Here is a 10,041-nt window from a genome sequence, read left to right as displayed (position 1 = left end):
CATTGACTCAGAATGATTAAACACTGTTGTAGATAAAATAAAAAGTTACACCATGTAACCTAACATTTCTATTAATACATCATTTAAAAAGGGGGGGGGGGGTCACATGCACTACACTGCCCCTCTTTTAAACCGTTCATGTCCTCATGAACATCAAATATCTACCATAACAACCACACATATAAGACAAAGACATCCACACTCATAGAACTATATTACAACACATTCTCACCAAATACTATGTACAAAATAAAGATAATATATCTTGCATACAACATTCACGCAACAAAAAGAAAAATAACCCCCCCCCCCCCCCCAAAAAAAATAAAGTATACAAAGTGTCAGACATGCATCAAACTCTCAAAATCAAAAGTTAGACAAGACATATAACTGTGACATCTAAAACGATTCATGCCAACTAAAATATATAACCTCTGTATCTCACAGCAACACAAGCCATTCCCATGGTAACAGAAGACATGCATACCCATGCTAACAAAATTAATCAAGCATCCTCTAAAGGTTTGTATTATGCTAAAAATATCATAAGGACAACATAAAACCCCTGGTGATTAATCGTCATTAATACACCTAAATTTGCGGAGCCAATCGTCATTGTACTACCGACTTAAGTATATCTAATTTTACGGGCAATTAGTAACCAATTGTATAGAGAATATACAAATTCTCTAGCTAATAACATCTTATTTTAATCCACCACAACTAAAACAATAATTCACACATCAAATATCTAGATGCAGGCAGTGCTCCAACAAATCAAATACATATATCAGTTTACATTAAATGATCCTTACGTAGTGTAGACATTATTATGTGTAGACATCATCCATCAAACAAAATCTGAACATACAATATATGCAGAGTCATAATTACATAGTACTTATAAGTTCTAAAAGAATTAAATACATTCGTGTACAAAATAAATTTTAATTACAAAACCATGCCATGAAACACACTACTCCTATGGGTTGGGAAGGGATCCTTTATAATGAGAATATAAATTCATACTTACCTTGCTTATCAATAATTTCACAGATTCATCATGGACGTGGCCAAGGCCGAAAAAAAGGGAAGGGTTTTTCAAAGCACTCTATGCGACTTTAAAAAATTAAGAAGTACGCCATCAAACACTATCTCAAGACCCATGTGGTAAAAGATGAGGTGCCCTATACATGCAAACGCTGATTTCGTATCCCTCTCGGAGAAGGAGCTGCTCGTACATGGCAAATGGTATGGGCCCCACAAGGGAACAGACATTCCGGTGGAGATGGTTCAGGCCAGTAAGCCTTTTGTCTGGAGAGAAGACCTATTGTCTAGATGGGAGCAGGCAGCTTCCCTAGCGTACTGGATGAATATAGGAGCCAAGAAGGGTAAAGATGTCGACAGCGATGGAACATCATCTTTTGGAGGAAGCAGCGGAGCTTGTCCCTGCAGAGACAGTGATAAGTCCTACTGCAGAGGTGGTGATATTTTGCCAGAACCGTTGGGGAAGGAAGAGACGGTCTTGGATGGAGAAAAACATGAGGTAGGAGTTACAGGCGGAGGTGAAGAGGCAGGGGGAACGCCAAGTGGCAACACTTAGAGAACAGACAACGGCGGTGCAGGAGCTTACAAAGACTTTGAATAATTATTTTTACAGCAATGGACCGAAGCGGGGTCTCACTCCGCAGCCTGAAGACAGACTCCAGCGCGACGTACCAGATCTCCTAGACGACCGATGCCGTACAACCAGGGAAGGTTTAGGCCCCAGTTAGTTCTAAGAGCCAAACAGTCAATGCCACATAAGAGAAAGATGGAGAACCATAAAAGAGAAAGGGAGAGAGAGAAAGGAGACGCTTTTTCGGAAGTCACGATCTAGGTCACCTTCACCGTTAAAGAAGGTGAAATCTACCGTGGTTAAATGTGATAAGTAAACTGACTTTATAAATAGATTGATAGAAATGAATATATTTAATGGGGTTTTATATGTAGGTCTGGGATGGTGTGTGGATTTTAGAATTGTGTATATTTGGCATTTATTAATGCTTGTTGATTATAAATACAATAGAACTTATAAGTACTATGTAGTTATGACTTTGCATATATTGTATATATTCTCTAAACTATTCAATACTATCATCTTACTTTAAAAAATTCCCCACTTTGGACCCCAAAGAAACATTTACTAATTCATATATCCAACTTTGCTGTAATTCAATAGCATCTAGCTCATTTAGATATCCAACAGTGACACAATACAATAGACTAATCGAACACCCCTTTTATTCATAGACTAGTGAGCATGAAACTACATGGTGCTAAAATGTCACTTCAATCGTCTCCATTGTACTAAACAGTCATGAAATCAAACGAGGAATATAATTTTTAAATCCAATGTAAATTTAGAATGGTTCAGATGTTTTTGAATACTTTTGTCCTGAAAGCAGAAGAAAACTACAGAATTTTGATTAAGGGTTGGAAATTTATCATTACTTATAATATGACGATTTGTTGAGGAAAAGTGTTTGGATCTTATGGATTTCCATTAGGACAATACTTCTAGTAGCGTTAATACAGATGAAAAGATTGTCGGTGTTATGCAGGACCTGCTTTAAAAATATTCCATTTCAAGATCTGCAATAAAAATGGTGTCAAAAAATAGACTGGCTGATAGACAGATGAACCACGAATAATCTGAGAGGATTTGATATAACGGACCCCTTGAAATAATATTCAGCAGCAGGAAGTGATGTGGTTTAAGGTTCAAGGTTAACATGTATTCATAAGCGTGTCAAAAAGTCATGCTTTCGAACGTTAAGACCGGAAACATTTCTGTAAAAATACCATCGGATAAGATTTGGATATTTTATTGACGAAAAGAGTCCAACAGTGTGCAAAATTCGGAGAATTGTTATTTTTGTGAGCATTGGAAGTGCATTTTAACTCGATTCTAATGGTGTGAAAAATGCGAAGTAATTAATTCCGTGTATATTGGAAATAAATTCTAATAGTGGGGCAAATTTGGAGTAATAATCATTTTTCATATGGCATGGAAATACAATTTTAAACTCTTGTATCTCTTTTGTTCATTGCTTAATTATGTTTTTATGCACAATTGGATATTTAAATATCCGACCGATAGGCAGTTGCATATATTTGAATATCCAACTGATGGCCAGTTGGATCTTTAAATATTCAACTAGTGCTGGTTGAATCGGCAAAATACACGTAGACTAATGACAATGGGTGCCGTCATTGAAGTTTTTTAAGAAGCCGTTAACTTAGATTCATCGTCTTCTTTAAGATTTTATTAATATATTTTCCGTACATTTCCTATTTAATTGATACCGCTGTATATTTATATGCAAAAACATCGGAGGGTAATGTAAGGGTCTTAACAAGTCGATCTAGTACAAGGGCATACTCTCAATGGATCATAGTAAGCTTTTACAAAAAAAAACTGTAGAAGAATTAAGGTATTTGAAAAGTGCTGCAATCCTGGTGAAATCTTGATAATGAATTAATTATATCTATATTTAATGCCGTTGACCAGCAAAAAATTTTGGATGCGGTCATACAAACTTGATTTTAAGAATGAAATAGCAGAATCTTTAGTGTATAGGATCGCAGCACTTTTAAGAAACTACAATGCGTGTTGAAAATATTCATAAACTTAACTTACAGTTTTAACTTGGTTATGCACTAGTGAAATTTATAGGTGACCTCAGTACTGCAAGTATATGTGCTAAAATCACGTGACTGCCACATTATGTGACAATTCTAAATATAAAATCTAATCGTCCCCAATAAGTACTTAATAAAGATAATTACATATGTGACCGTAACTGGCAAAATGGGCCAAGATGAGGAAAATTCACATTTTCTTCTTATTTCATTTGTATGAAAGTCTAGAATGAAATATATGGAGATGGCGAACAGTATTCAAGCTCAAAAGTCCATTAAACAATACAAAATAGGAGCAGAGCAAACAGACCTCCAAACATCAGGGGTGGGATCAGGTGCCATGGAGGAGTGAGCATCCCCTCTCAAGCGGTCACACCCGCCGTGTGCTCCTTGTCATGAACAAAGATCCAAAATATTTTTTGAAAAATTCCAACCCTAAGGGAAACTATGCCAATTTAAATGTGTCAACAATTTTTGGCGCATTTTCTTTGCTGCAAGAATTTAGCAAACGCATTGTTTTTTTTACATTTCTAAACAAAGTACTGATATTCGTTTGTTTTATATTTATATGTATATATATTTTTTTCATAAGAACTTTATGAATGAAGCATATCAAATAAATACTGCTTTGATTTCTTAGGTTAGTATATTTCACAAGCATGTTGCCATGGTAACAATAACAGAATCATGCTAATTAAAGACTTTCAATGTTTTTTTTAAAAGACAACACTATCGTACTGGTGATAATTTCATAAATAAGAAATGGATGACATAAAAACATATAAATAAATATACATTTGTACAATTTTTCATATTTTCAAAAGAAATATAAGAAGGTATATATTGATAGTACAATTAACATACAATTTTTAAAAAACTAATGAATGTCAATTACAGGTAGTAAAAGTTGTACAATGTGGTATTACTACATGTTCGACAACAATGTTGTGTTGAAAGTTCACTGAATGGTATCCTGTTATATCAAAGAGGGAATGATTTTTGTGATTGGTCTTCAGATGTAATGTAGTCTTGCATTAGCAGGCTTGCCCTTTTCTTTATCTATAAGAGTAATAACCTCAGGTTAGGGATGCACAGACCTTGAACAGCATCTTTTGCAGCATCTGATGAGCAGAATTCTCTGATATACCTGTATCCCTGTCTTCCAATATCAAACCTTCTCTCTGCGATATGATAGTATTTAGTTAAACGTTTCAAAAGTCTGAAAAAATTCTGAAGAGTTGTCACTGGTGTTTTCCAATCATAAAACACCACTGGCTTCTTCTGGTCCTGAACAATATGGTGAACGTTGTGTCCATGCTTACTTGACTTGTAAACAGATTCTGCTATCTGGAGAAAATAAAAAAAAATTTTTTCTTTCAATCAATATTCAAAAAACAATTTTACAACACTGAAAGGATGACTTTGACAACATAAAAATACCAATTCATTATCTGCATCTATAAATTTACCTCTGCTAAAATTTAGATATTTGAGTTTCTCCACTTAAGCTTCTATGCTCCAAAGTGCCAGTCAGGTTCAAACTTGGTATGGCCAGCAATTAATCATTGTTGAAAACTGTATCTGTTTATGCAGACCTAAATTGAATAATAATATATTTGAATAGTAGTGTTAAAAATTGTCATTGTTTGCAGAAAAAATAATCATCACTGTTAAGTAATTATATAGCTGCAGATTTGTAGCTCACTGGTCTGAAAAAATGGGGATGGACGACCAGAGAGCTACAGTGCCACCCATTGAAAAAAGTGTACATACGAGGGGTGATCAAAAAGTTCGCTAATTAATTGAATTACTCCCTTAAAGGAAATGAAATGAGGTTTCAGTGTTTATTATTTTTTAAAGTGGTCCTTTCCGATTTTAATGCACATCTGCCATTGTTCTGCCCATGCGCGAATCACGTGATCAAGGCAGTCACGTGTCATGCTCCGTAGCGGTCTGTTCAAAGAAGCTAAAAAATTTTCCGAGTCTTATATTTCTTACCAAGCAAGTTATTTTTTATAACAAGAACAGTCCATCTGTCAGAAATTGCCAAATCTCGACAATAGGATAGGTGGATAAGGATATCGCTTCCCTGAATTAACATGGTGACCATCACAACCCGAGTCCTCTGTCTTAGGAGCGTCGTTTATCCAATGTGGATAAAGTATGGGTGCCTTCTCTTTATCATATCTCATATGTTTAAAGTCTAAAGTAAACGATATTTTAGGGGTTTAATAATTATATTATTGTTAAGAAATTCAACTATTTTTCCAATTGTAGCTTGGCGATGTTTCATAACAAACTGCTCAACTAAGGACACATCTTTTCCCCGACTTGCATTCGCTGGGCAACAGAACAAACATTCTTTTTAACCCTCTCCCTGCCTTCACTAAAATAATCAATCTAATTAATGATTGAACTTCTGGTAAGTCTATCGTCTTCATAAACATTGTACAAATTATCATATTCTATTGCAAAGGAATTTCCAAGATATAACATTAAACTTTACAGCCGTTCGTTTCTCGAGTACGACTGAGTCAACCATTTTTGTCACAAGTCACTTACATATTGACGTCATTTTCACTTTGTGACATCACAAACACGGAGCAAAACATTATTTAATATTTGTTATTTATAGAACATGTGTATGACTATACGTGTACCAAATTTCATGCTGATCTGAATTGTGGTTTTGTAAATATTGAGATAGTTCGCGAACTTTTTGATCACCCCTCGTATATTGCGCACAAAAAAGTGTGCCGTTTTTCGGTTTATTTCTCCGTACATTGTGTATATTTCTAAATCTTACTCATTGTGTGTTGCTAACATATTCTATTACTACTTTCACAACAAAACTGCATGTACAAGTCATGCACGAAGCGCTGTGGACCGAATTGTCTTGCCACTCAAAATGGCAATATAAATAGGCGAAATTTTCGATGGTCTCAATTTCAGGCCCAGGAGAGCTATAAACAACGGTTTGTGGAAATGTTTTGTTATGGAAGTAGTACAAGAATATGCTAGGAACATAGTAAAAACTTGAGATGTCTGCATAAATAAACGGAGAAATAAATCGAGAAACGGCGCACTTTTTTGTACGCAATAAATATACACTTTTTTCAATGGGTGGCACTGTAGCTCTCTGGTTGTCCATCCCAATTTTTTCAGACCAGTGAGCTACTGATCTGCAGCTAGTAATAATAATGTACTTTCAAGTAATGATATGAAAAGTTTGTCATACAGAATACAATCTCACTATAAAAGCTATAACAATTTTCTAAGCACAAGATCTTTAAGTCTTAAAGAAAATAAGTTCTATTAAAACAGTTTCTCTACAAAGCAAATAAATACATGTATATTCGAACTTTGGTATCTTGAACATCGATCTCAAACTCTTGGATGCCTCGAAGTTTTTTTCTCTCAGTCCCATAGAGTTCGAGATAATCAGGTTTGACTGTTTAATATGTTTTCAACAAGTACATGTACAACCAGTTTTTATTTTTAAAAAATCAAATGTACCTGTCATAAATCTCCATAATCCATAACACAGAGCTGTGTTGTTTCTTTTCTGCAGTTGTCCAAGTGAAATCCCCTTCTTCACCATAGTCATATTACGTGAAATAGTAAAGCTCTATGTTAACTATTATACTGTTTGCTCCCTTGCAATTTGTCTCTCCTTCTTCCACCAATTAAAATATTTTCTTTCCTGATAAAAAGAATCAAGTGCATGAAATGACTTGAAAATATTCTATTAACAAAAAGTCAATACGTTAACTTTTGTCTCCTGTTGTCACTACTTCTACTAAATAATATTTTGTCAATGTTCAAATCTATATCAATTAAGCATTTACTAATAGTTAATTATTTTGCAGCATTCTGAACTTAACATTTTTATCTATTACTGGCACCACTCAATGTTTAGACCCTCTTCACAGACAATATTTAAACAAAAACTAAGCTGAACATGAACTTTCAGAGCTCATGCCCAAAAAACACTGCATTCCTTAGGTGTCCTAAAGTAACGAAAGCAGGTCCTACATGCTGGGCATGATTGGTATGTGTTGCTGGGCATAAATCCCAAGAATAATATAAACTTCCACAGACATACTAATTATACCTAAAATTTTGGAGAAATATTACTGCCCCAGTATATAATATCTTAAGTGTCACAATATTCATAAACACTGTCCGGATATTAATAAATTTACAATGTATTTGTGTTATGTCTAATAAAAAAAAAACTTGACATGTTTAATACACATTAATGCTTCGATCTAAAATCTGTAGAGTCATGCAAGCGTGAAAAATATGACAAAAAGCATATTTATAATCATGATAATTGTTAATTTTTAACTCTAAAGTACATATGTAAATAATTGTAGACTTCTTTTAATTTCAAGCTTAGTACCTTAATTGAGCATCTCTTTTAAGTATATTTACTGCTGTGAAAATTCATAAAATAAGTATTACTTGAAATATATATAAGTACCTTGTCTTTTCATTTCCTTGTTTAATAAAGAATACATGTATTTCTCTCAGCTTTCTGTACACTGCAGTCTGAATCGGCACCTCTGTTTTTCGGCTAGCTGAATGTGCGCATTGTATAACTCAAGTACACTGGTTTTCCCTTCCACTTTTAGAAAGTAGATTTGCAAACTCTTGACTCTTCTGACATAGATCTGTGAGATTATTTTGTAGGGACAGAGGTTAGTTAACCTTCCAAGAAGAGGTAGAGCACTGTCTCTAGCATGGCAACAATTTTTTTTTTTTTGCATTCTCTGTGTAGGACAAACTAAGCGATGGGGGTTTACCAACTCTAACATGAACACGTGGAATGGAACCATCAACATCTAAACATTTGCTATCGCTAACATTTCTTCTCAATAGTATACAATATAAAAACCAAAACGTTTTCCTACATATATGCCTTGACAGAATTCCTGAAATGGTCTTTCTCAAATCTTGTGGTTTTTGCCTCTGTGTATAAGCTCTTCTATGAGCAAATCGTTGAGATTTGATTACATCTTATTGTCTAATTCTTCTCGAGATAACGTATTTTCGATATTCTAACATTTCATCATCAGTCAACCTTGACATTACCCTGTTTGTCATTAAATTTAGTACAACCACAAGTTTCGTTTGTAAATTAAGCCTATTTAATATATTTAGATTTATCTTTAAGTACTGTAAACTACCCATTCATAATCAGAGTTTTACTGTTATACTTTCACTTTCAACATTCACTAAACTTAGTTCATTTACAAACTCACAAACTCTTCAACATGATAATCGCTTAATTCAGGGACTTTCCTCTAACTGTTTGGCTCATGATTATTTCATCAACATCACTTTAAACTTGCTAATTTCCGACAAGATTAACTCCTCTGTTCATTGTTGACGACACATGTCGTATGCGTATATCGAGCCCGATTGTTTACCTACCTGATATATGATAAGTGTGACAAAAAAACCGTTGATTTTGTGTAAATTGAGAATAATATACGAATTACACTATAAAGAAACGTATTTTAATTACTAAATTACCAAAGATCAAAAGGAAAAGATCAGATAATTTCTTTTTTACAAAATGAAAAAAACGCGGTTTTAGAAAACACGTGGACTTTATGACGTTTTTTCTCTGTTACGTTTTTGCCGCTTCTTGCCCCTTTTTCCAAGTCGCGGTCACATATGTCAGATATAAATGAAGAACTGAAAAGGTTCGCCATCCTTATTAAGAATATATTTTTTTAAATCACAAAAATTGTCGATATTTCCATTAGTACCTTAACTGTACTGCAAATCAAAAATTACGCCAATCAAAGTTTATCAATTTTTTTTTTAACATAGTTTCGATTTGTAAATCGTATTCACACTTCCGGAAAATACTCTCAGGGGCAAAATATGTTTTTCTTTTCTGAACTACAACGCATTCAATAAATTTATATGTGGATACAATTCTTGATATTTGTGATCGTTTTCCAAACATGTCGAAAAGTTCATCAATGTTTACACCCTGAAGATTTTCACACCCTGATGCGGTTGTCGCTCGACATAATAAATACGCCACTTTGAGTAGGCGGAGAGGAAACAGGGATGGATAAGGGTGCTTGTAAACATGGCTATATGTGTCGACAGTGTTTTGAATAGCCCTACTCATCTGCATTTTCTTCCTGTCCCGAAAATCGGTGATTTACAGCAAGGAATTCACATATTTGTGGCCTGTTAGGGACATAATTTAGGAATCAACGAATTTGTTTTTAGAAAGGATGCTGGTTCCTGTTACCCCGATTGAGTGATTTGTGTAAATTCTACAGAGGCCACACTTTTTGCTGAGTTTAGACATGAAGAAGCTGAGGGAAT

General features: G+C 34.3%; 1 long non-coding RNA gene across 1 annotated transcript; it reads right to left on the bottom strand.

The window, feature by feature from the left end:
• Positions 1 to 4,529: 4,529 nt before the first annotated feature.
• On the bottom strand, positions 4,530 to 9,020 carry LOC133187206 (uncharacterized). Its single transcript, XR_009721144.1, has 4 exons — positions 8,171 to 9,020; positions 7,201 to 7,387; positions 5,154 to 5,279; positions 4,530 to 5,031 (listed from the first exon to the last, which is right to left on the bottom strand). It is a non-coding gene; the product is annotated as an uncharacterized LOC133187206 (long non-coding RNA).
• Between the last annotated feature and the right edge of the window lie 1,021 nt (positions 9,021 to 10,041).

This window comes from Saccostrea echinata, unplaced genomic scaffold, assembly GCF_033153115.1.
Source record: "Saccostrea echinata isolate AGI-Se365-2 ecotype Australia unplaced genomic scaffold, CSIRO_AGI_Sech_v1 ptg000014l, whole genome shotgun sequence".
Taxonomy (NCBI): Eukaryota; Metazoa; Mollusca; class Bivalvia; order Ostreida; family Ostreidae; genus Saccostrea; species Saccostrea echinata.
This window is presented reverse-complemented; position numbering and strand designations above follow the sequence as displayed.